This window comes from Cygnus atratus, chromosome 5 (assembly GCF_013377495.2).
Source record: "Cygnus atratus isolate AKBS03 ecotype Queensland, Australia chromosome 5, CAtr_DNAZoo_HiC_assembly, whole genome shotgun sequence".
Lineage (NCBI taxonomy): Eukaryota > Metazoa > Chordata > Aves > Anseriformes > Anatidae > Cygnus > Cygnus atratus.
The window spans coordinates 59230394-59253504 of record NC_066366.1 but is presented as its reverse complement, the minus strand read 5'-3'; the positions used below and the strand labels follow the sequence as shown (position 1 = coordinate 59253504).

The window sequence follows — 23111 nt, the reverse complement described above, 5'->3', positions numbered from 1 at the left end:
GTGAAGTCCTAAATGGTTTGCAACAGTATTTTCTCTTGAAGCTGTGCGCTCCCCCTGCAGAAGTTGCTGTTTCCCCAGCTGGATAGGAAAGAGGCTCCAGTGGCTGTGGTATGAGGCCTTGGTTAGCAAAGCCCAGAGCCAGGAGAAATGAAAGGGAAAATGTGTCTGGGATCATCCGCTCTTTCCCAGCCAGAAGGAAAAGAGCTGTTCCCTGCTGCGTGCTCTGCTGGATTGTTCAGCTGTTCAAGTGGGTAGTCACGGGACTTCTGCTCTTCCCCAGGGAGAGCGTTTCACAGCTTTTACAACTCTTACTGTTAGTTAAATTTCCTGATATTTGGAAATGACGTGAATGAGATAAAAATCTGTCTTATCATGCCATTAGGATTCTCACTGGAAGCTGCAAGTCAGGGTTTGTATTACTAAATATATACAGGGCTGCCAAACCCCAGCATTCAAAGATGATGAGTCAGGTCTTCTGAAAATCACGGCTCATTCAGAAATCAAGAGCTTTCCAAAATAATAAATGTCAAAGTCTTTCTCTTTTTCTTTTTTTTTCTTTTCTTTCTCTCTCTCTTTTTTTTTTTTTTTCCATCTGGATTATGAATATTTCAGATTCTGACTTGCGCTTCTCCTCCACATCAATAGGAGCTGGAAAGTCTTGTAATTATAATTTATTTAGATGAAAGCCGGGGTCCATGAATTGATGTGAAGCCAGGCATTGGAGCTTGGAGGAAAATGGCAAGCACCAAAAGATGGGTGCTAAAACTGTAACAACAGAAGGCATGGTATGGTTTTTATGTACTTTTCCATCTCTTATTCTTTCTGTATAGCCACCACAGTGCAGTCCCTTGCCTCCAAACTGGAGCCTCCTCCCTGTCTCCAAACCCATATAACAGGGCACGCGGCGTACAGGAGACACAGGAGGGAGGAGGGAGAAGGGGAAGGCTGGGGAAGGCGTTTACACCTCGTATCATTGCTGCACGTGGGGCTCGTTCAGCAGCATTTCTGAGCTCCTGCATCAGCCCTTGCACAAGTGTGTCACCTCTCGCCTTCGGTGCTGCCGCTGCCCTCTCCGCACCGCACCGCACTCAGCATCGCCCCTGGCAGTGCCCTGCTGCTGGAGCCAAGCCCGAGAGAAGAACAAGAGGTCAAAAAGTGCAGAAGAACAGCAAGTGGTGCTGGTGCTCGGCTGCCGGAGCGTCTTCAGGTCCTGAATGAGGTGGTGGGAAGCTGGGACAGCCAGCGTCCCCGTGGTGTCCGCAGGGAAGGGAGGCTGCCTGCCCCCTCACACCTTGTATTGAAGGCAAGGAAAGAGAAGGGAGAGGAGGGTGTCCTCTGAGAAATGGGGTCACAGCTCCAGGTTGTGACCGAGAGGGAGGAGTGTATTTTAGAAGTGCCTGAGGCCACTTGTAGGCAGCTAGTGAAGGCACGCGATAAAGTTGTCCTTTCATCTCTGCCCCCATCACACCGGGGAAGGCAAACGCCTTGCCCTCAATGAGGCCGGTTTGATCTCGGAGGCTCGCAGACCACAGGTCTTGGAGATGGTGGGAGTTAGAAGCTGCTGTGGCAAAAGGCTGCTGGGCAGAACTGCCCAGGAACGTGCCCTGCTCCTTTCATCCCAGGAAGGAAGTGTGAGACAAGCTAGGGTCCGGCAGAGACAGAGACTTTGCGGTGTGGGCTCCCGCAGGTAACGTGTCAGCGTCAGGGTTTTAGCCCTGAAACAGTTTTAACTTGCCTGTGGTGTCAGCTCTCCTGCTCCAGCCTCGAGCTCCCATGACTGTTGTTGGCAACCGGTCATAGAAAAGTGGAGATGAGAGATTTTTAGCAGGGAGTTCAGGATTGCTCAAAACCAGTGACTCAGCTCCTCCAGTGCTTCTTTCCCTCCCTCTCCTCCCTTCAAAAGAGGGGTTTATTCATCTGGTTTCTCATTTCCAAACACATAACGTGGGCTGGGGTCAGAGTCTCAGATTTCCTACAACAGTAAGAAATAAAGCTTTTATTCCTTAAATTAAACCTGCTTCCCCTTCATCTCACTTGACTCCAGGAACAAGATTTCAAGACATTCAAAGCCACGGCAACAACAGCAGCACTGCCACCACACGTGCCAAGACAGAAGAACATTGCAAGAGCTGGCAGTAAGGCCACTTTTGGAGACCAGCCAAGGTATGCTGTGGTCGGGCTGGGAGTGAGAGGCAATTTTATATATCTCCATCTAATCTAATTCTAGACGCAGACACGGAACAGTTCCAGGCCTCCTAGTCATTACAGGCTCGTCTGCTGCCCAGAGATGCCTTTTGCACAAGTCTCGCTTTTCCCCAAATGCAGAGTCTAGAAGAAAGAGGAACTTAAGAACCTTTATTGGAGCTTGATGCTAAACCACAAATTCTTTCTGAACGGAGACTTAGTGTCACATTTGCCCCAAGAACTGGGCCGTTGGGTTTGCAGATGCCACTGAGACACTGTCTGAGATCTCCTCTAGCTTCTGGGATGTTGGTGTGTCCCAAACTTGCAGTGAACGTGGCACCATTGGTAGCTCAAACCTCCTGACTTGAGGCAGGGAGGCAGCATTATGGATGAGTAAGTATTTCACCTAGAGCTGAGTCACCATTATTTTTAAGCTCTGTGAACACACTCTCGAGCTGGTACTTAAGTATTGTTATCTGATAGACGGATCTGAACATGTTGCTCTCCTTAGGGCAACCTTTCTCTTTGCTGCTTCTCAGGCCCTTTATTCTCGCTCCTCGCTAACCCTTTCTCCAAGGGGAAGGCACGATATTTGTTTCCTTCAGCTCGGGGCTTCTGCCACTTCCCTGGGCACTGGAGGAAACCTGCTGCCTAAGGAAACCAGACAAGTGAGCCAGATGTCACAGGACAATGTTCCATTTCAAACGGTAATCTCAGCAGTTTAAAACTCAATTTTAACTGGAGGAAAAAAAGGTAAGCGTGACCTTTAAGCCAGCTAAGCCTGGACTTCACTTGTGGGAACCTTCATCACCGAGTGTCACTGGGGCTCCATGCAGACCCGTGAAAATTGCTGCGTAGAGCCTGGGTCTAAATTACACCCTGGCAATTGAAAGCTCTCTTCTGTTTTTGCTTCTAATGAGCAAGAATTCCCCCTGCCAGCTCGGGATGCCTTCTCTGATCTGTTAGCCTGGCTCCTTTAATTTTCCTTGCGCTGCAGCAATTTACCATGGCCCCAAGTCTCCTGTGCACAGCAGGCATTTCCGTCGTGCAGACAGAGGAGAGCTCAGCTCCTGCCTAGCTGGTGAAGGCTCCGTAACCCAAAATTGGGTTGTCTCGTAGCTGTTTTGGTGGAGCCTGGTAATTTGTCTGAGCTGGAAAATCCCCAAACTGCAATCACTGCCTGGGACGCTTGAATGGAAAATGACAAAATCGTAACATGGCTCATCTCCCCGTGGTGAATTACTGTGTGTCTGCATACGGACCTATCTATAGGTCTGTGGGTCTGGACCATCCAGCGTGACGTTAAGGGTACTCTGGGCCTTTGGTTTGATGTTGGCCAAATTCTGAGGGTGACTTCATGTGGGTGCTTCTCAATTTTGGTGGAGCACGGGTGTATCTGGGGCACTCCCAAGCATTAGGAGCTGGCTTAGGAGCCCCCAGCAGCAAGAGGAGTCCAACAGGGGGCCCCCAGCCCCTGGTGGGGCCTGGTTCCTACACAAACACAAGGCACGAGCAAGGAGGTGCCTGGAGCTACCCAGACCTGGAGTGAAAGCCTAAACACAGCAAACTCATTAGTGCTGGGCTGCGAGAGGCACATGAGGTCACTCGGGGACCTTGCCTTAGTCCTCCACCCACCCGTGTCCTCAGGCTGGGGCGCGACAAGCAGCTCCCAGGGGCGTGGAGCGGCCTGGTGTGCAAGGCCTTGCAGCCGGGCATGGAGGCCGCAGGAAGAGGCACCCTGCGTGGCTGGGTGGCAGCAGCAGGCGGCCTTTTTGCAGCAGTAGCACAGTGAGCATCCTTGCCAAGGGCCAGTAGTGAAGCCCAAGGTACCCAGACCCACCCCTTGCTTCCCACTCCTGCCCCACGGGGCACTGCTGGCCATGGGGCAGTGACCACGGGTAGCAGGAGCCCGGCTCTGATTTAGGGTGATCAGCAAAGGTCACGCAGGCAACACCGCGTTTCTGCATCTTGGCGTCCAAATAGAAGCAGGATTCTGCAGCTTCTTTTTATTACCATCATCAAGTGAATATGGCAGCTTTTGGAGATGGGGTACGAGATAAGCCTGCAACAAACCTGAGCATGCAGGTAATTTTCTTGTAATTGCTGTTGTAGGGCAGTAGAAATGAAAAACCATGTGTCTAAGGGTATACACGCCCTCATCCCCTGATTAGATGCATATAATGAGATGGAAAGCTAATCTATCATATTTAGAATCAGTCAATTAGAGGGTTAGGGCTACGGATGCATTTAGCTTCGGCATTAGGGAGATATTTAAACCACACGCTGCACTTAGTCATTACTATGCTAAGTGATAGTAGATGCGGGTCACCCTATATATGGGCCGTGGTAATCAGCTTGAAGTATTACTAATTAAGCCTTTTCACCTTTGGGCTCCCTTCCATGCCACCACGCACAAAGTGGGCCATTAAGGTCATGGTGACATACTCTTTAAAACCCAACACCCACTGTTTGTTTGGAGTCGAGAGTGCACCGAGCGTTTTGGCTTTCCAGTTCAGGCTCTGCTGCGTGGGGAGAGCTGTAAACAAGGATTTTTTGTCAGGTACCTTGGCCTGCCCCAAGCAAACATGAGGTGGCAGCTGCCTGCTGGGCACCGCCAGCCCCTCGCTCGCTGCCCCTGCCCCTTGCCCACCTGCCGTTCTTTGTAGCCTGGGGACCACCAGGTGAAGAAGCCAGGTCAAACCAAGGCTGGCTCTGGCATCTCCCTCCTGGCCACCTCTGCTCTCGTTTTTGGAGGACCCGATCACCCGGTGGAGGTCAATGAAAGCTGCAAGTGCTTTAGGTACTCTGCAAAGCAGCTTATGCGATTAGCTGGCAGATCAAAAATAGAGAAGACCACGAAGGAAGTCCTAAAAATTGTGGATGTGATACGGTGATGCTTGGTGATGGCTTTACCTGCCTCAGCTGCCCCCAGCAGGACACAGCTGGGCACCCCAAGATCCCTACTGGCCTCTAGTACCAGCCTCTTTTTCCACAGGCTTTGATGGACTCCCTCTGGCCAGAAGCCCTTCATAATGTTATTTTTTGTATGAACGGGGCTTGCATCTGTTTTTAAGACTCCCCCGTGCTGGTGGCAGATTCACAGGCTGCCCCCTGCGCACAGCCAGGAAACCTCTGGAAAATGGAGCTTGTCACAGCGTGACCGCGCAGAAGGAGGTGGAACACCAAGCGCTCTCCAGCCCAAGGAGAGCTACTTCTCTGGGCAGTTTCTCTCTCACAGTGGTACTGAGAAATTCCCAGCAGGGAATTCCAGGCCCCGCTTTGCTGAGAAACAACCACCCTGGCCTTAAAATTTCACCTCCCCATCCCTTCATCAGATGCTAATTGCTCCACTTCAGCCCTAATTTTTGGTCTGCAAAGGAGTGTTGCTGGGCAAAATTGTGTAGCCTCTAATGGGTAAATCTGAATGTGTGCTCATAACAACAATTTCAGGCACCTAAAAACCTTGTCCCTCTGGGATGAGTCTTCGCAAGCAGGTAGGAGCTTGCACGGAGGTCTCCGAGGAGGGTGCAGCGTTTGTCTGCCTGCTCACCAGGTCTTGGCTTTGGCACAGCCCAGAAATGACCCCAAGCCCCGGGCATTTTGCAGGGCACGGGGGAAGCGTTTCCCTGTCTCCTCTCATCCGGGTGGGGCCAGTTGGCAAAATCCCCCCTGGCTTGGAGGTGCTGGAGCCCTGCCCCGGGGGTGATGCAATGTGCCGCGGCTCTTGCACGGCCGGCGCAGGAGTGCGGCTGCAGTGCCCGCGGTCTCGGGGTGGCGCAGGGCGAGGGAGGAGCAGCCGGAGGGCTGCCGGGGCTGTTGGCCTTCTTGGCAGCCCCCCGGTGTTTCTCTGCCTGTTCTTCCATGGGGAAGAGGATGGAGGGTGGGAAAGTGGTACCAGAGCTGTGCATGGGGTTTGTGTGCTGTATAGATGCTTACACCTCCTCATGACACCTGCGGCTGGTCTTTTAGGCATTGAAAAGGATTCGTGAACATCCATGACTCAAAGCCATGCTATCAACAGAGCACGAAATCACGATGCTGAGTTGGTTTAGCTGCAAGCACCCGTGGCACAAAGCCCATGACGAACGTTTTGTGTTTTCCCCGCTTGCTGACCAGTGCATTGGTGGCCACGCAGAGCCACGCTCCGCGGCGCTCTGTGTCACTGCGGCCTGCTCCTAGGCAGGCTGCTTCCACCAAGAGCAAGGCGCTGCAGAAATGGGGACCGCTCAGGTCATGTCCTCGGGTTGTCCATACTTGCTAGTCACAGAGGGACTTTCCACCTCCCGCTGATCTGGTTGGCAGGTCGTGCTCTGCTGCATCTGGGCTCCCTCTCGCAGGCCGGTCAGTGACTGAACAGGTCTTTGCAAAGCCACGTCAGGCCACGCCAGCCCGCGGACGTGCCGCGTTGTGCGCGGGCTCCTCGTTGTCTCACCCTTCCGCGTTGTTAGGGCTGTGATCCTCCGGTGTTATTTCAGCTCCCCGGTTGGGAGGAGCAGCGTTGCACCAAGGAGAAAGTTTAAACCTGAGCTGTGAAAAGGTGATTTTATCACTGTTTGTGCCGTGTTTTGTTTTTCAGGGTGGTTGTTGTTCATTTCCCAGCTCTGCGTGCTGCTCCTGTGCTCTGTCAGTGCTGGAACCTGACGTACGCAAGCGCGGCTCTGCCCATCTCGTAGGGCCAAGCAGGCCCATATTGCTCAAGCGGATTGGTGCCATGGTTTTGAAATCCCAGCCCTGCATCGCTCAGCACCACGGTGGGGATGGAGTTGCTCACTTTTCCTCACAAAGCGATGGACAATGGAGTCCCCACCGCTGCGGCTACTGTCAGTGCTGGCAGGTGGGCCTACTGCTCTCCCATCACAGAGAGCATCAAGTACACTCCTCCACCTTTACACAGCTGTGGTGTGGAGCCCCAGCTGGCCCACCACCACTGCTTCTTGTGGTTATTTCGGCTGTTGGTTATTTTTGACCTCTGCTGGTTTCCTGTGGCCACCAGAGGTGTCCCACCAGCCCCGCTCCCACCAGCTGGGGAGCGGAGGGGAGGAAAGAGCCCTCAGGTTGTTTTGGGGAGGTGCTGGATTGTTGTGTTTTTTGGTTTTTGGTGTTTTGTGTGTGTGTGTGTGTTTTGTTTTTTGGTTATTTCTTTATGTTTGCTTTCAGCCACGGCAGCTCTTGGTCTCACTTAAGACACCTGGATGCTTGAGGGAGGGGGCTCAGCCCCACGCTTGCATTCCTAGAAGCAGCACTGGAGACTCAACCCGGCGGTGACGCTGCCTGCCACCGGTGTTTTTTTACCGGGGCGCGTGGCAAACAACGCGCGCTGTTTGTTCTGGCCTCCTGCCCAGCGCCGCAGCCGGCCCCGCGGGATGGAGACCCGCGCTCACCACTGGGGCACGCATCTCCTCCTCCCTGCTTCGATTTCAGCGAAAGGCAGCCCCAAAAGGCCGATTTTTGGGACCCCATGCGGCGGGTGAGCAGGTGCTGGGGCTCCTGTGCGGCGTCAGCCGGCAAGTCAGACACTGCAAGAAGCACACTGCTCTCCTTCCTCCGTCTGCTGCTGCCGCATGACTCAATATTTGCTCTGGTTACAGCTCTCTTCTTATCAGAGCTTCCTACTGCTTCACCCCTCCGTTTCCCCCCTTCCTGACAGCCGTGGCTCATCTCTTCCTGCCTCATGGCGCCAGGCAATGAGCACCCAACGCCGCCGATCCCTGAGGAGTGCCCGTCCCGCCGGGGCGGCCGAGCCTGTCCCAGCACCCTGGGCAAATCTGTCCAAATAAAACCAAGGGAAAGGAAAAAAGAGCCCTGAGGCCTCAGCCTGCTGCGCCCATAGGACCAGATCCTGTTCCTTTGGAAAGGAAATGGGGTGTTAAGGGCTTGGGGGGGTCGAGGGGAGGTGCTGGGGTGCCTCAGGAGCTGCTCGGCCTCCTTGTATGTGGCAGAGCTGTGGGGTGGCCTTCATGTGTCCGTGGCTTCCAGCAGCAGCTCCGGGCAGCCAGCACCGAGCCAGGGACGTTTCCCAGGCCCTGACGTCTCAGGGCTTTTATGTCTTTCTGCGCTTGGTTTTGTTTGTGTGTTGGGTTTGGTTTTTCTCCCCCTCTCAGAAGTCAGGTGCCTGTGTGTCACGCTGGCTTCCACCGGGATGAAGCCGGATCCGGCGACTGCTGCCCCACCTTCCCATCTCCTGGAGCTGGAGAGCGGTCGAGACAGGCCTTCATCCAGGCATGTTCTCCGTGTGCATCTGCGTGTTGGATGTGTTGATTCGCCATTAATCTCAAGCTCGCTTTGATCAGCAATGTAATAACTCGCTGGCATGAATTCCCGTACAAATTTTGCTTTTGTGCAGAGAAGCTCCTTGGCTTGAGCTTCTCCCTTCCTGACAGAAACAAGTTGTATCTGACAGACTCACCTTGCTGCTTTGCTCGCAGAGCAGTAATTCACCCTTCAAGCAGCGGCAGAACAACTTCTCATCCCCACAGCATCGGAAAAACAGCCAGGGGGGCAACGCGGGGTGCGAGCTGTGGGGCTGTTATCTGCTCTGCGCCAGCTGGCTGGGCTTCCCCCGGTGTATTTTAGGACACATGAACCAGCAGGGAAACACTTTTCTTCATGTGAGGAAACTCCAGTGATCGCAGGAGCAGCTTTGTCCCCCCAAAATCTGCCAGTCTACTGGCTGGTAGATCCAGTGGGAATGGTTGCAGGCGAACAAACGCCCCCCAGCCCAGACAGCTGCGGGGTCGTGCAAGGCTCAGACATTTCCCTGCTCAGAGCTCCTATAAACACGTTCTGTAGGCCTGACTCCTGTCCAGCCTGGCCTCCAGAGCCATGCGAGCTGAGCCAGAAGCTTCCAAACAAAATTCCATCAAAACTTCCCAAATTTCTCTGGTCCATGTTTTGTGCAGGGCTCTGGTGGGAAAATATTGATTCTGGGCTTTAGAGCGGCTGCTTTGTGCATTTGATGAATTTAATAGTACCAAAGTTTGGCCTGAGCTCTCCTTGTCTGGTTCCTTTTTTATCTTTTTAATGCAGCCCTAAAAGCCGGGTAGGTATTGACATTAGGAAGAGCCAAATTCAACAATGATGCAGCACAACTCCTAGATTCAGCCACTGCTGGCCAGCTCGGCTGCAGGCAGCTCAGAGCAGCATTTCTTTTTCCTTTTTAACTTCCAGATTACATTCAGAACAGAATATTTTCAAAGGCCATTTCTGGAGAATTTTGAGCGCTTCTGCAGAAAAGTGAGAAAATTTAGTCTGAGCTGTTTCCTGGTTGGCAGAATTAAAAACAAACAAGCAAACAAAGAAACCAGTAGTGTGTGCAGCATTGTGGTGCTGCTATGGGCAGTGCGAGGCCCTGAGCTCCAACCCGAGCGTGTTTCCCTCCCGACTGCCGGAGCTGCTCTGCCCCAGGACCCTGAGCCGGGTGATGCCATGGCTGGGGTGGTGTGGGTGGAGGTGAGAGGCGAGGACACCTGGCCAGGACACCGCTCAGCAACGCAGCAATGAGACCTCAGACCGAGGAAAAAAAAACAAGTAACTACCCAGGGGCTAAATCCATTACAAGTGGGGCTGTGTTTTTCCCCTGCGTGATTTTTAGGGGCTCCAGCCCTAGCTTTGTTTTCTTCTAGCATCCTTGCACAGGGCATGACGTGGTCTCCATGATCTCATAGGAACCGTGTCCCCAGAGGTCTCAGAAGAGCAGGGCTTAGACATATATATATATGTATGTATGAGTATATATGTATATGTATCATATATGTGTATATCATGTATATGATATCATGTATATCATATATATCATTTATATCACACATATATATAAATATATGATATATATGATATATATGATATTATATATATATATATATATATATATGATACACATGGTGTACATGGGTAAATATGTTCTGGAGGCCAGTGCAAGAGGGCTGGGACCAAACAGTGAATTGGGGTGACCCAGGGAACTGCAACACACTTTGCATCCCTGACAGCACCCTTCAGCTGCTTTAATCGCACTGCCTGCCTGCCTCCTGCCTGGCCTTGCCACCAGCAGACGCAAGCAGCTGAAGGGCACTAAAAGCCCTGTGGTGCTCGGGAGCCTTCTGCTTTGCCTTTCAGGCTGATGCAGCTTAACCATCATGCACGGGGAGACAGGAGCTGCTGCTGCACAATCCCCACCTCTGTGCTTCTCAGGGGCTGATCCAGCCCGGGCACAGTTTCACTCCCACATCTTCCACAGGATGGTTTTTGATAGCCCCGTGACACCTTTCAGAGACTTAAAGAAATGAGACAGAGCATCAGGGATGGCACTGCCCGGGGATTTCTGCGCCTCCTGCAGAGCAGCCCCGAGCAGGGCTCCGGTGATGCTGTGCTTTGGCTGAGGTGTGCCTGACCCAAACCCCTGTGGCACAGAGATGCTCACCAAAAAGCACTGTGACCTCCCTTGGTGGTGTCCTGGCAAGGTGCCACACTGAGCCGTGCTAGAGGGAAGTGTTTTGGCATCTCTGAATCAAAGCCTTTCCAGGACTTGTCCCGCTTGGAACCAGCCTAAAGCAAAGGTGTTGGTTGCTCCTTTCCCTGCACAGGGATTTACCCTCCCAGGGGCAACCTGACATACCCTAAAGTGATGACAGGGGGGGGAAATATTTTAATTGGAGAGCTTGCTCAGGACAGAGGGGGAAATTACACTCAGAGGAGAGGCAAAAAAGGAACCTCATCTCAGCATCTGTGCTGTTTGTGCCCTTTCTGAGTGCCCTGGATGGGCGTCTTCCTCACAGCATCTGGTGAAAGAAAGTCTGAAGTCTGGGCTCCAGTTCGGCCCGGTGGTTTATTTTTAGCTGGGATGGCTTGTGACAGCGTAACGGCGTTGCAACACTGCAGCTCTTGTTTGTGGCTCCCTTGTACTTTGGTCCTGGATTAAGCTAAGGCTCCTGACAGGGTCTCCTTGTGCTGGAAGTGCCACGGATGTCGCAAGAGACGGCTCCCTGCGGGGCGGCATCGCCTGGCGAGGAAAGGCCTGCAGGGGCAGGAGGGGGGCACGCAGCCAGCAGAGCAGAGCCACCGACCGAAGTGACGGGGCCAGGGAGGAGGCACGGGTGAGCCCCATTGACAGCTAAGCCCTAAACCTAGAGCTCACGGCTGTCACCGACCCTGCCTGCACAGAGCAGGCTTCACGGTCCAGCTTCTTACCTGGTGTAAGAGATGAAACTGCAAAGGAGTGAGGACTGGGCCTCCTTGCTCGTCCTTTATGTGCACGTGCTCGGTTCCCATGTAAATCCATTCCCTTCTGGCCAGGGTCGTGCGAGAGGAGCGAGACATGGAGGTGCCTCAGGTGGGCAGTGCCTGAGCCCGGAGCTGCACACCCTGCACGCCGCCCTGAGTCCCACCTTCTGGGCCCCTCTCCTAAAGTGCCGCAGGATGCTGGCAGCTTTCTGCTCGCTTCATGATTTCATGGCAGTTGTTTGACACATCAACACAAGAACTAATTAATTTTGGCTACAGGGTAGGCAGCAGCTTCGGCAGCCTCAGAGCGAGTGAGGTGAGGATTTCAACACGATCCCATTTAGAGAACTTGAGGGGGCTCAAGCAGAGCAGCCTCTCCACTAGGATTTGTGTTTGGATTGCTGCTTCCTTGCCTTGCTTGCAAGTCCTGTCCTGTTGGCGAGGCCAACGTGAAGCCAAATCCCGAAGACGTCGGCGGATGACTCTGTTAGACGCACAGAGCGGCCGTCAGGGCCGGGGCACCATTGGCTCACAAGCATACAGTCACTGCAAAACAATTATTGACTTAAGAAAATTCCTTTGCTGGTGTCCCAGCTTTCATTTGATGATGTTAAAAGGTCAGAAGGAAAATTAGAGCTCTTTTTGCCCTAATCCCTTTAAGTGCTAAATTCATGGAAAGCAATTGAACCAACAATTTAGATTAAGGCAGTAGCTTCAGATGATGGAGAAACTCTGATCCTCAAAGGATGCCTGAATGAGACGCGGCTTTTCAGAAGGAGATTGAAATTGCCCGTGGCCTCCTGTTACAAAGATCCTCCCCTTTGGCCCGGGACATGAATAATGCGAGAGCACCACGCTCACTGCGGCGCTCAGCTCCGCAACGTGCCCTTAGCTCACAGCGAGCAGCTCTGAGAGGCAACCATAAATACAGGGGAAGAGAAAGGTCTGTGTCAGACTGGCTCCAAATTAATCTGTTTCCCAAACAAATCATTACTGCTGCTAGCGAATCGCATTTATCACATTGGTGCTAACAGTCCCAGGTAGGGCTGCAATACCCTTTGGGTTTTTTCCTCCCTGTCTAGCCCTTTTCCAAACTTCCTCTGGATCTCCAGGGCTGGAAAAGGAGCCCGGTGAGTGCACAGCATGGCAAGCCTGCAGATGGGCTCCTGCGGCAGGTGGGAAGGTGCTGGCGTACCCCTAAGCTGCGGTGGGGAGGAGGCTCCTCTTCCTCTCCTGCAAAGCCCTGGGCAGGCCCAAAGAGGCGACCGTGCAAGGAGAAACCACCCCGGACACCGGCACCGAGCCCAAGGGGCGATGGCTGGGGGCATGTGGATTTCTGTCCTATAACCCTATACACAGCTCCTATCAACTGATAGTTTTACTGTCGTCATTCCCATGTGAGGCAGCCCTTTGAGATCTCAGGCACGACCATTAGCCATCCCGGTGAAGGAGAGAAGCCCTCTTATTTCCAGCAGCAGCAAGTTGAATCCCCACGTGCCACTCTCACACGGCAGTTCCAGCTCGGTCCCGCGCCCCCAGGTTTCGACTTTTATTTTGTTTCAAGTTTTAGATTTTTCTGAGGAAATTTCTTGTCCTGAGAACAGTTCTCAGAAACATATTTTCCATGACCGGCTCCTTCAGAAATGTTATTGCTGGCTTGGGATAATTCTTGTTTAAAATTGAACAAGATTGAATTTCTCTCACTGGAAAATTCAGACAACAACACTTTTTTTTTAATATCAAAACCCAAACAAGTAATAAATAATTTCCTAATAACTCACACAACCTAGCATTGGTAGTCCTTCACGGGAAAACACTTTGTTCCACTGCCTGTGTGTATTTCTAAGGAAAATAATGGTGAAGGGGGTGAAAGGAAAAACACAGAGGATAATTACAAACCCTGCTTATCAACCTGCTCCTAACCATTCTTTGGAGTGGTAGAGAAATATGCAAAACGCTGAACCACGCTGTATTTTTACACTGCTTTGAAGTGTGACTTCCAAAGAAATTTTCACTCGCAGCGCTTTAGCATTTCCCTAACCGGGGAACTGTCTTTGAACGGCAGCCACCGCTGTGCTCTCCAGAAAGAAGCCCGGAACAGACGGCCTGGCTGGAGACGGAGCTGCCGTGCCCTTAGCCAAGAGAAGGGCCGGGCAAAGCAGGGAGCTGTCAAGGTCTTGCTGAGCAAGTCCCACCTCGGTCCTTCTCCTGCAGCACAGGGTATTCCCACCACACAACCTCCGGAGATGCTCAGTGCACCATCTTTGAAAAAACAAACGCATTTGTGGTGTGCAGAGGGGGGACTGAGGTCCCCGAGGACATTCAGAGGTGCCCCTTGAGGGATGCCATGGGGTGTGCTCCCCACCCCAGCCTTTTCCTGATGCCCCTTTTCCCTGGGCTGCCGCTGAATGCCCCGCACAAACCTCGAGAGGAGCTGGGTGTCGGCGCTCGGGACGCAGGTGTTTTGAAAGTGCGGGCGGGCTGCTAAAAATATCCCGCCTGCTTTATTCTTGTTTCAAAGGCCATTAAGTGTTTCTATTAGTCTTTTTCATCTTCGGCATGGAGAACTGCCGAGTACTCCCACTCAGCCCTTACAATCCCCCGGGTCTCAGGTTCTTCCAAACGGGAGGACCTGGGCACGGATCTGTGCACCCAAACACTCGGCGCTGTGCCGTGCCAATACCCTGGGCAAGGAGCTTGAATTTCGGCTGGTTTCAGCCCCTCTTACGCCACCATCCTTCCGCTGAGTGTAGGCTGTGGGCTGGCTGTACGGAGCACAACCAAATCCAAACACTTCACCTGAGCGTGATCCACGCACACGACATTTTCATGCAGAACATTTGGGCCTGCTTCTTAAATAGCATCTGGAGCGCTGCGGGGAGGGAGCTGCTCACCTGCTTGGTGCCTTGCACAACCAAAGCTAAACCAGGCAAGATCAAGGCCCAGCAAAAGAGCAGGGCTCGGCCTCCTCCCCAGCTCTCCCATCAAACAAAAGCGCGGTGCTTTCCCCTGTCCTGCCCCGCTGAGACACGCTGCCGCTGCCCTTCCGTGTGCGCACGCCGCGATTCCCAGCAGCGCTGCTGTTTTAGTCATCCTAATGTGTTTGCTTAGGCACCGACATTAGTGTCAGGAGCACTTAATGCAAAGGAAACTTCCCAGGAGAGCACCGCTCGCTGCCAGAGCAATCGGTCTTGTGCACGGAGAGTGTAAACTGTGCGGCGTTTACTGCGGCGGGCTGGGTGATGAATTAGCCACCAATTCCTAAGTCAGAGGTCCGCTTCCAGCCAGGCCATCTGCAAAGGGTCTGCTCTGTCCCGTGTCGGATGCCCACAGTGGCATCTGATGGCATTGAATCTGGAACCTCTGCTTTAAAACAGACTCACCTGAGCCCAGCAGCAGGTTTTTTGGGGGGGGGGGAGGATTTAACGTCAGCCTTCCCATGTGACCTGAGCTCCGAAAGCAACTGCAAGCCTCTGTCTGTGCAGTCAGGGCTCTTCTTGGGCAAATGAGCAGGGACCTGGCTGGCTCCCTGCTTGAGAAGCCCTCGCTGCTCTGTGATTTGTTTGCTGCTTTGATTTTTTTTTTCAAGTTTCTTTGTCTTTGATGTAAAGGAAACAGTTAGGAGGAATTTGAGCTTAGCTGCGGAGGTGCAGGAGTAATTGGAGATTACATTCATATCTGCTGCCTGAGTTTTAAGGGCAATTCTTGGAGCAGTTCTTGCTCTCTGATCTCTTCTTCCAGAGCCACTGTAATTGTGGCTGCATAAAAACTGTGCCTCTCCCGCTGTGTTATACCTACGCATGGTGCACAGGGGGCCTGGCAATGCCAGGTCCCTGGGGTCCAAGAGCAGGGCCCGCTGGCTGTGCCGTGCCACACACCCATTTGCTGCAGCACACAGCCCCTCGCGCACTGCCATCAGAGTGCTTGTCATTATTCCGGGGGATTTTGGGGCTGGATTTGCCTAGGGCTGGTGCCTGGGCTGGAGAGGCCATTAATTAGCGCAAACAATATTGAGTTTCAGCAGCTTTTAGAAACTGCAGATCCTCTTTAAAGAGACAGATGCCTCCAAGTGGGTGAGTTGGAGCGCAGACAGCCTGCCCCATCCCGTCCCATCCCATCCCGTCCCGTCCCGTCCCGTCCCGTCCCATCCCATCCCATCCCATCCCATCCCATCCCATCCCATCCCATCCCATCCCAGGGATGCACATCCTGCTCCAGCCAGGATTTAACATCCCCACTGCGGATCCTGAGGGTCGGGAGCATGGGGTCCTGTAACCTCTGTCCCTGTCCATGTGGGCTAACACAGTGAGGGTGCTCAGTCACTGCCTTTCTTTCCACTTATCTACCTAAGGAAAAGGGAAAATTATGAACACAATGATGAACAAGAACATGCAATGACCACATCGCACGTAATATTTAACCCCCAAACCCTCGAATTCTCCACCCCATGGAGAACATCTCCAAGCTCCCGCTCCCCTGGCTGGCTGGCGGTGCCGAAGCCCGTGGTTTCTCGCTGCTGGAGAGCAGGATTTGAAATATTCACATGAAGGGACAGCACGGGCTCCTGCAGATGCTTCTCCAGGGGCTTTGGCAGATGAAACACTCAGCAAAGGGCACCCGTCAGTGGTCCTGCCACCTGGCAGTTCCTTGGACCCCTGGCATTTTGCAACCCTCAGAAAAGGTTTCTTGCTCAGGGCTGTGTTCGTGTTTGATGTTTTTAAGACACTGAGCAGACACTACGCTGCTAATCCTGCCAGACTTGCAATGAAGCAGATATGTAATCCTTCACGGGGATTAAATTTAATAGCAATAAAGTATATTTAAGAATTACACTGTCAAATGCCTGCCTAGGCAGGGGAAAATATTCTGAATTTGAGCTTCTCAAGAAATCTATTTCCAGTTGTTATTGCCTTTGAAAGCCTCTGCTGTGTGTGTGGGAGTAAGAGTGAGAAAAAACAGCACCAGGCAGGGCCAGGTCACCGGTTTCTGGACACTTGTTGGAGAAATGTTTGCCTGTGACTTACGACGATATTCACAAGCGTGTACACACCGCCGTACAACTGCTGTTGTGTACCTAACAGCAGATGTAGATGTGTCTTCAGGGGCACCCCTGCGCACAGGGAAAAGCCTCAAGCTGAAGGACACATATTCATGCCAGCTGAAGGATTTGGGCTATGGGAGGTCCATGGGAGGTTTATGAGGTCTATGAGAGGGCTGGAGGAGGTGCTGTGCGCCCTGCTCACGGCAGGATCAGCGAGCTCCTGCTTTGCCCTGCTAATGGGGATGTGAGCAACTGGTGGGGATTTGAGTAGGGAACGGGGAAAACATCCACCAGGAGCGGGGCAGCAAGGAGACGTCCCTGAGCCTCTGGCTTTGGATCCCCACCTAACGCAGGAAACGTGGCTTTGATTTGCTTGGGGTTTGGCCCAAGCATCGGGGAAACCAGCTAGGTTCCCCAGCTGAAAAGCAGGTTTCTTAGCTGAGCAAACAGCTGATCTAACAACTTAATTTAACAATGGTTTCAGCAACTGATTTAAAGCTTTTACTCGGCCTCTGCCATGAGCCCGAAGCAGACAAAAGACCCCCCCTCTGCCCCCGCTCCCGAGGCTGTGGCCAGGAGCCCTGGAGCAGTGGGGGACGAGGTGGAGATGCTGCAGTGCTGGGTACCCCGAGGCATGGCTTGGGGTAGTTGGTGGTGCCCTGGAAAAGGCTTTTGTGAGACTTCAGGTCCAAAAATAAAGTGCTGCCCTGGCCCTGAGCTCCGTGGGCAGAACAAAACACACCACGAGTGTCTCAGACGCTGAGTGACTTTCCTCGAAGATGCAGCTCCCATCCTGCTCAGGCACCAGGAATCGGGATCGGGATCACTTTAGAGGTGAGCCCTGCAGAAACCCAGCTCCTCCGGAGCCTGTCGCTTCCTATCAGGGCACCTGACAGGAACAAACAAATCCTGCCTGTGACGACTGCCCCATCCCTCCTCCGCTTGCCTCCACCTCCAGCCAGCCAAAGGCACCGTTTCGCTGCTGTTTACACAAAAAACTTTTTCCACCTGACAGAACGAACCACGTGGTATCGCCCAGGCCCATCTAGCAGTCAGCACAGGAACTGCCCGAGACCACAGCCTAATTAAGGAGCCTTTAAATAGTTTCCGGCAGCGATATGATAAAGTGCTGACTCTCGGAAGGAGGAAACCTGGGGAAAGGTGGCGGGGTGCCTCGCCACCCTCTCATTTCCTTCCTGGGAAAGTCACCGAGATCCAAGGCCGTGCTGGAAGATGCTCCTTCCCTATCAGCAGCCCTGATCATCCGCCCTGTGGGCTTTGGATCTGCAAAGGGGAGCGGGGACAGTGATTCTGTCTGTGGCACATCCCCGTGGGGTTGAAGCAACCCCATCAAACTCCTTCGCCGTAATGGGGTTTGCCTTCATCCATCCAACCTCTCAGCAGCCTGTCCCGGGCTGTTAGGGGTCCAGGCAAGGCACTGGGTTGAGTTTCAGGCTGATCCTGATGAGAACAGGGCAGGAAAAGTCCCAGCTAATGCAGCCCCTGTGGCTCTCAGCCTGGGGTGACCCTATGTAAAGGGCTGAGCACCAAAACACCGCCAGCCACAGGGACTGGGTACGTGCCCCTTGCAAAGCATGTAGTCTATACAGTGTGACACCAGGTGAAGCTCCGTTCCCTGGAAGATAAACGTCGTTTGGATGGAGAGGTTGAGCTGGATCCCACCGCAGAATAAGCAGCGCTGTGTCCCCTGCGCCTGCTCTTGCACAGAGTTAGAAATGTGTGATAAAAGGCACATATTTTCGTAGCTGAGTCACCTCCCGCAAACAGAGCGTCACATTAATGTTTGTCTAGAAACACCTTCCCTCACAGCAGCCAGCCTTGACCCTTTCAGACAGCAGAGCTATAAAAATACATATATATAATTTCAGTGGCTTTTCACACTGTCTGAACAGCTGCCAGGAGCCACCTTCCTCTTGTGGCAAGGACACAAACGGGAACTCGAACCATGTCCTCCATTTCCTCTTGAAAGGTAGAGCTGACTCCTTAGCAAATGAGAGGTGGGCCGACCACGGACTGTTTCGTGCCCCCAAATCAGCAGCGCTGCCGCCAGCCTGATGGAGGGGGGCTGAGGACTGGGACGGTCGGGTTCGTGTTAGTGTGACTGCTGGCTCCTGGTTTCGTTGTTGGGAGAAGGAGAAAGGAAAATCGCATCCCAAGGCGGCTGCTCACCTTCACAGCACAGCATTGGCCTCTTAGTTTCCTACTGATTAAACTGTAGGGAAAAAAAAATAAAAATCTGCTTTGCCTGGGGCAACTTGGCTTCTGCTCAAGAGCTTCCTCATCAAAATGAGATATCATTTGCTGGGAGACCGTTAGCAGGAGAAGGAATATCGTTATAAAAGCAGCTATTTGTAAAACCCAAATGGGGAGCGCTGATCTGCAGCGGTGTTATTGTTTAGGGGGAAACCTCTGGAAGAGCCCTGGGGGACAGAACTTCCTATGAAGACCAAGTTTTGTGGGGTTGCCTGTTTACTGGTTTTGTTCAGCTGGGCATGGGCTGCGACTTGTCTAAATGACGAGCTGTCTGGGGTGGCGTGGGGTTATCAGGACCTTCCAGCTCTTGCCCCGCAGTTGGACATTGTTGTCCCCAAGCCCAAACGCCAGTGCTATGGGACTCGGAGATTTGCATCTTGCTCTCTGGGGAATCTGTGTTCCCGGTGCAGTTGGTGGCACCTTGTTGGCAAACACAAGGCAAGAAATTGTGCTGCAGCCTCTCAAACATCCCCGTACTGTCATCAGCAAGGTTTGATGCTGGAAAATGAAGCGCTAGCAAAAGAAGCAACCTGTGTAATCCCATACAGTAAACAGCAGGTTGTTTTAGTCCTTGGATGTAGCCACAAGAGGGAGATGTGATTGGATGTACCAAATCTAAGTCTTTGATATGCAGGAATAGCGAGGAATTGCGTATCAATACAGAGACCAGCAGCAGTCCAGGCAGAAATGTCACCGCAAGAGCAGGCAGTTTTGGAGACACCAGAGTTGAATTTAGGAAGTACTTTTACAGTGATAAAACTACTCATGATGTTTGTTTGTTTGTTTTTCCTGGAACATCCCTAGTCCTAATGACAAATCGTTTCCTTTAATATTGTCTGAATTGCATTAATAATTTGGAGTGAAAGACAGAAAAAGGTCAGCTTCCCCCAAACCCCAACAAAACAAGGAGTGGAATTTTCATTTCAAGTTGATTTTAAGCAAGTTTTTGATCAGTGAACCAAAAAATCAGTGGTTCAGCCAGCACAGCCTTAATTATCCCACCCCTAAGGGCAGACAGACGGAGCGATGCTGAAGCGTTTTGTAGTGCCTTACAGACAGGACAAACCTTCTGCAGCCTGTGCTGTAGTTTTAAATGAAATGTGCTTTCTGAAGGTGATCAATCTGTCCCATTTCACCTGTCTGAGAAGCTCACCCAGTAAAAATAAATCTATTTTTTTCTCTTTTCCCTCTTTTTTCTTCCCCAGTCCCCCACAAACCCAGGCTCTAAAATCAAGAGCTTCACGGCGCTGAAGTTTTAGGCAGGATCTTGTCAGCACAGCCAGGGCTGTGGGTGCTCCCTTAAAATCACGGCCGCTCCCTTTAAATCCTCTGACCCAGGATAGCCGTCGTAAAAATGGGGAAAAACAGCATTTTTCTGCTCTTAGCACCGCTTCTGTTAGGTAACTGCGCCGACCATGCCTGGCTCAGCCAGCCCGCGAGTCCTTGGGGCTCCGAGACCTACTTACACACAAACAGACTGACATCCATCTGAAAGTCATCTCGGGCGCAGACAAGCAATCCTTTTGCCTCGCAAAAATAGCAGATCTTTTCGCAGGGCACTGAACAACCTTTTGGCAAACCACGTGCCAGGCTGGCGCTCAGATTAAGCTGCTTAGATCGACTAACACAGTTGTGCAAGAGTAGAAAATACCCGGTCAAGTAAATTACATCATCCAGGGAAAAGCTATGCTAAAGAAAGAGCTCTTCATAAGCCTGAGCAAATTCTTGTTCAGCTAAACATTTACATGCATTTATAAGCAGGAGCACGGGCTTGTGTGCTTTCTTTCCTTATGGAAAATAAAATAAAATAAAATAAAATAAAATAAAATAAAATAAAATAAAATAAAATAAAATAAGTAAAAAAGGGGATCTGATTTTTTTTTCTAATAGAAAAGCATCTGACTATATTAATCGCTGGCCAGGATCCAGAATGGATTATAAACCCATTATATTTTTTTCTCAGATCAATAGTACAAGGTACGTAAAGCCCCCAGCCCAGAAGAAAGCAGGTTGAGGTGCTGCATAGCATTGTGCACAAGAAATGGCAATTCCCTGGCTAAAATCAGGGCTGGCTTTGAAATTTTTATTCCTTCTGCCATCAATTTGTCTTTGTAACAACCTCCATCACTTGATGCTTCATTAAAATCTGTTGTTGTCTCTGCAGTCTTGAATACATTATGAAAGGGAAAATTTGAAGTTTGAGGTGTTGGGGGAATTTAGAGGCCACAACCATATGTGGATTTAAGCACTTAGCTCCTGTTGAGTTGGTTTTTACTGTCCTGATCTGAAGTGTTTTTAGAGGAAGATCTGTTGTCAATAGTGAGGGTAGAGAAAGGGCTGATGGAGCTGCCTCTGGCTGCGAGCAGCTCCCTGGCTAAGTCTTTTAGGCTGGTCCCCTGAAAGGGGAACCTGAAAGGGGGACCAGAGGATGCATTTAGGTCTAAGCAAAATGAAAGATGCGATCAAACCAGAAGGTTTTATCTTGTGATGAGACATGAGCTGCTGCCATCCCCCCCAGCGTGACCATGGTGCTATTGCAGCGTGGAGGTGAGCTCCTGCTCACAGTATCACTGGGGTGCCTCGGGAGCCAGTGCTCCACAACGGCCCAAAAAAGAGGAAAAACTGCACCCACGGATGTGTATAAGAGCAGCCTTGGTGGCTGCATTGTGCCTCTGTTTCGGTTTTACTTTGGAAAAAAGTGCTGCATCATACCAGGAGCTCCGTTTCAGCTTTCTGAGGTTTTCTTGAAAGCTCTCCTCTAGCAAAGCTGCTCGACGTGGGCTGAGCCTTAGACTGCAGTTTGGTCCTGAATATGCAAGTGTGTCACATTGAACATTCCCACAGAACGGCATAAAAGTATATAATGTGGTTGGACTGAGACTGTATTTAAACTTGGTGGCTTTTTTAGCCCTGGTTGAACTTTGGCTTGATAGAAAACCAGATTTGTGCTCAAAATATTCTGTTTTTCTCCCTTTCCCCTAAACTTGTCTGATCAAGCCCCCTTCAATTTTAAGGACACCGAGAGATGTCATGTATATTTATCATATTTTGAAATAACCTTTGCTTGCTACCTTTCCCCCCCGTCCCTTTTCATCATCTTTTTCCATCTAATTCCCTATGGCCTTGATTCACTTTAGTTTAAACTCACATGTAATAGGAACGGCCACATTAGTAACAAAAAAAGATAAAATCTCTACAAGCATAATTGAGCCCTTCAGGATTTTATCTGCTTGCTCATGAGTGTTAACAGAAGGACCATTAAGCTAATGTGAATTTTAAAACTGTGTGTTGTATGTTATGTATTGGCTTCTATAGGGCATGCACGTGATCAGCTGGGAGCTGGGTGGACGATTCATCATTTTAAGACTTAATATTGCTGAAGGGTTGAACCGGGCAGCATTAATCAGGGCTCTCACTCTGGCTGCCTTCCCCGGCCTGTTTTTTCTCCAGCCCTTCTGCAGCTCCTCCTTCCCCCTTATTCATCTGTTTGATCTCACAGACATTCTCAGAGACCTACCTTCACACCATCGCTGCAGATAATCACACCTATCCCCTGTGTAAATACAGCCATATTCATGTCTTTGCAGGATGATTGTCATGATATAATGTGCATCTTACTATATGCATAATGCTTACTATGTTCATAAGAACGAGGAAAGTCCTTAATAAGCATTATTATTATCACTGCTGTTCAGTGATGGTTCGTCACTGGCGTAAGCATTCCTACGTGTGAGTATATTAACTTCATATTTAAACTCCTTACTCTATGTTGTCTACGTTGCAAATGAGCTGATAAATGATTGCAGCCTGTTCAGACTGTAATATGAATTGACAAACAGAAAAAAAAAATGGTCAAACTCCATCTGTTCAGGTTACATAACTTGTGATCTCAAGCAATTTCAGAGGCAGGATTTGCTGCATAAATAGTACAATTTCCAGTAAGGAGATTAAGGCTTCTTTGCTAGGAAAGGAAGACATTACCAGAAAAGCTGCCGTTTCAATGAACACAAATAAATCATGTTCCAAAATACACATGAAGGCAGATGTGTGTCATCGGGTCCCTCTGCCCCCAGATGCTCCCTCCACACTTGTCACAGAGAGCAGTATTCTGCCACAAAATACAATCCAGCCTCTAAACCTTTATGAAACTTTCCAGCTCCATTTTCTACTTATGTCAAGGCTTTTAAAAGTCAGCGCTGCTATTAATATTTTATATTTTTCATGTTTTTTAATCCCGGTGCCTTTTTTTTTTTTTTTTAATATCCGGTGGCTTTCCACGAGTTGCCGACATCAGTAAATCCCTGTGCAGGAAAGCACAAGACACATCTCACGAGTGTGAGCAGAGCACGGGGCAGCCGGCAGCAGATCAGGCTGCGCGGGACGAGGAGCAATGCTT

At 51.1% G+C, this 23111-nt stretch overlaps 1 long non-coding RNA gene across 8 annotated transcripts; it reads left to right on the top strand.

Moving 5' to 3' along the window:
* Window positions 1-663: 663 nt before the first annotated feature.
* Window positions 664-7981, top strand: LOC118250216 (uncharacterized). Of its 8 annotated transcripts, none has more exons than XR_004779363.2 (5): window positions 664-1207; window positions 2045-2163; window positions 2228-2577; window positions 6761-7018; window positions 7342-7981. It is a non-coding gene; the product is annotated as an uncharacterized LOC118250216 (long non-coding RNA). The 8 variants fall into 8 exon arrangements; XR_007708416.1 differs by having other exon boundaries at window positions 771-785; XR_004779364.2 differs by lacking the exon at window positions 2228-2577 and having other exon boundaries at window positions 684-1207.
* Window positions 7982-23111: the final 15130 nt, after the last annotated feature.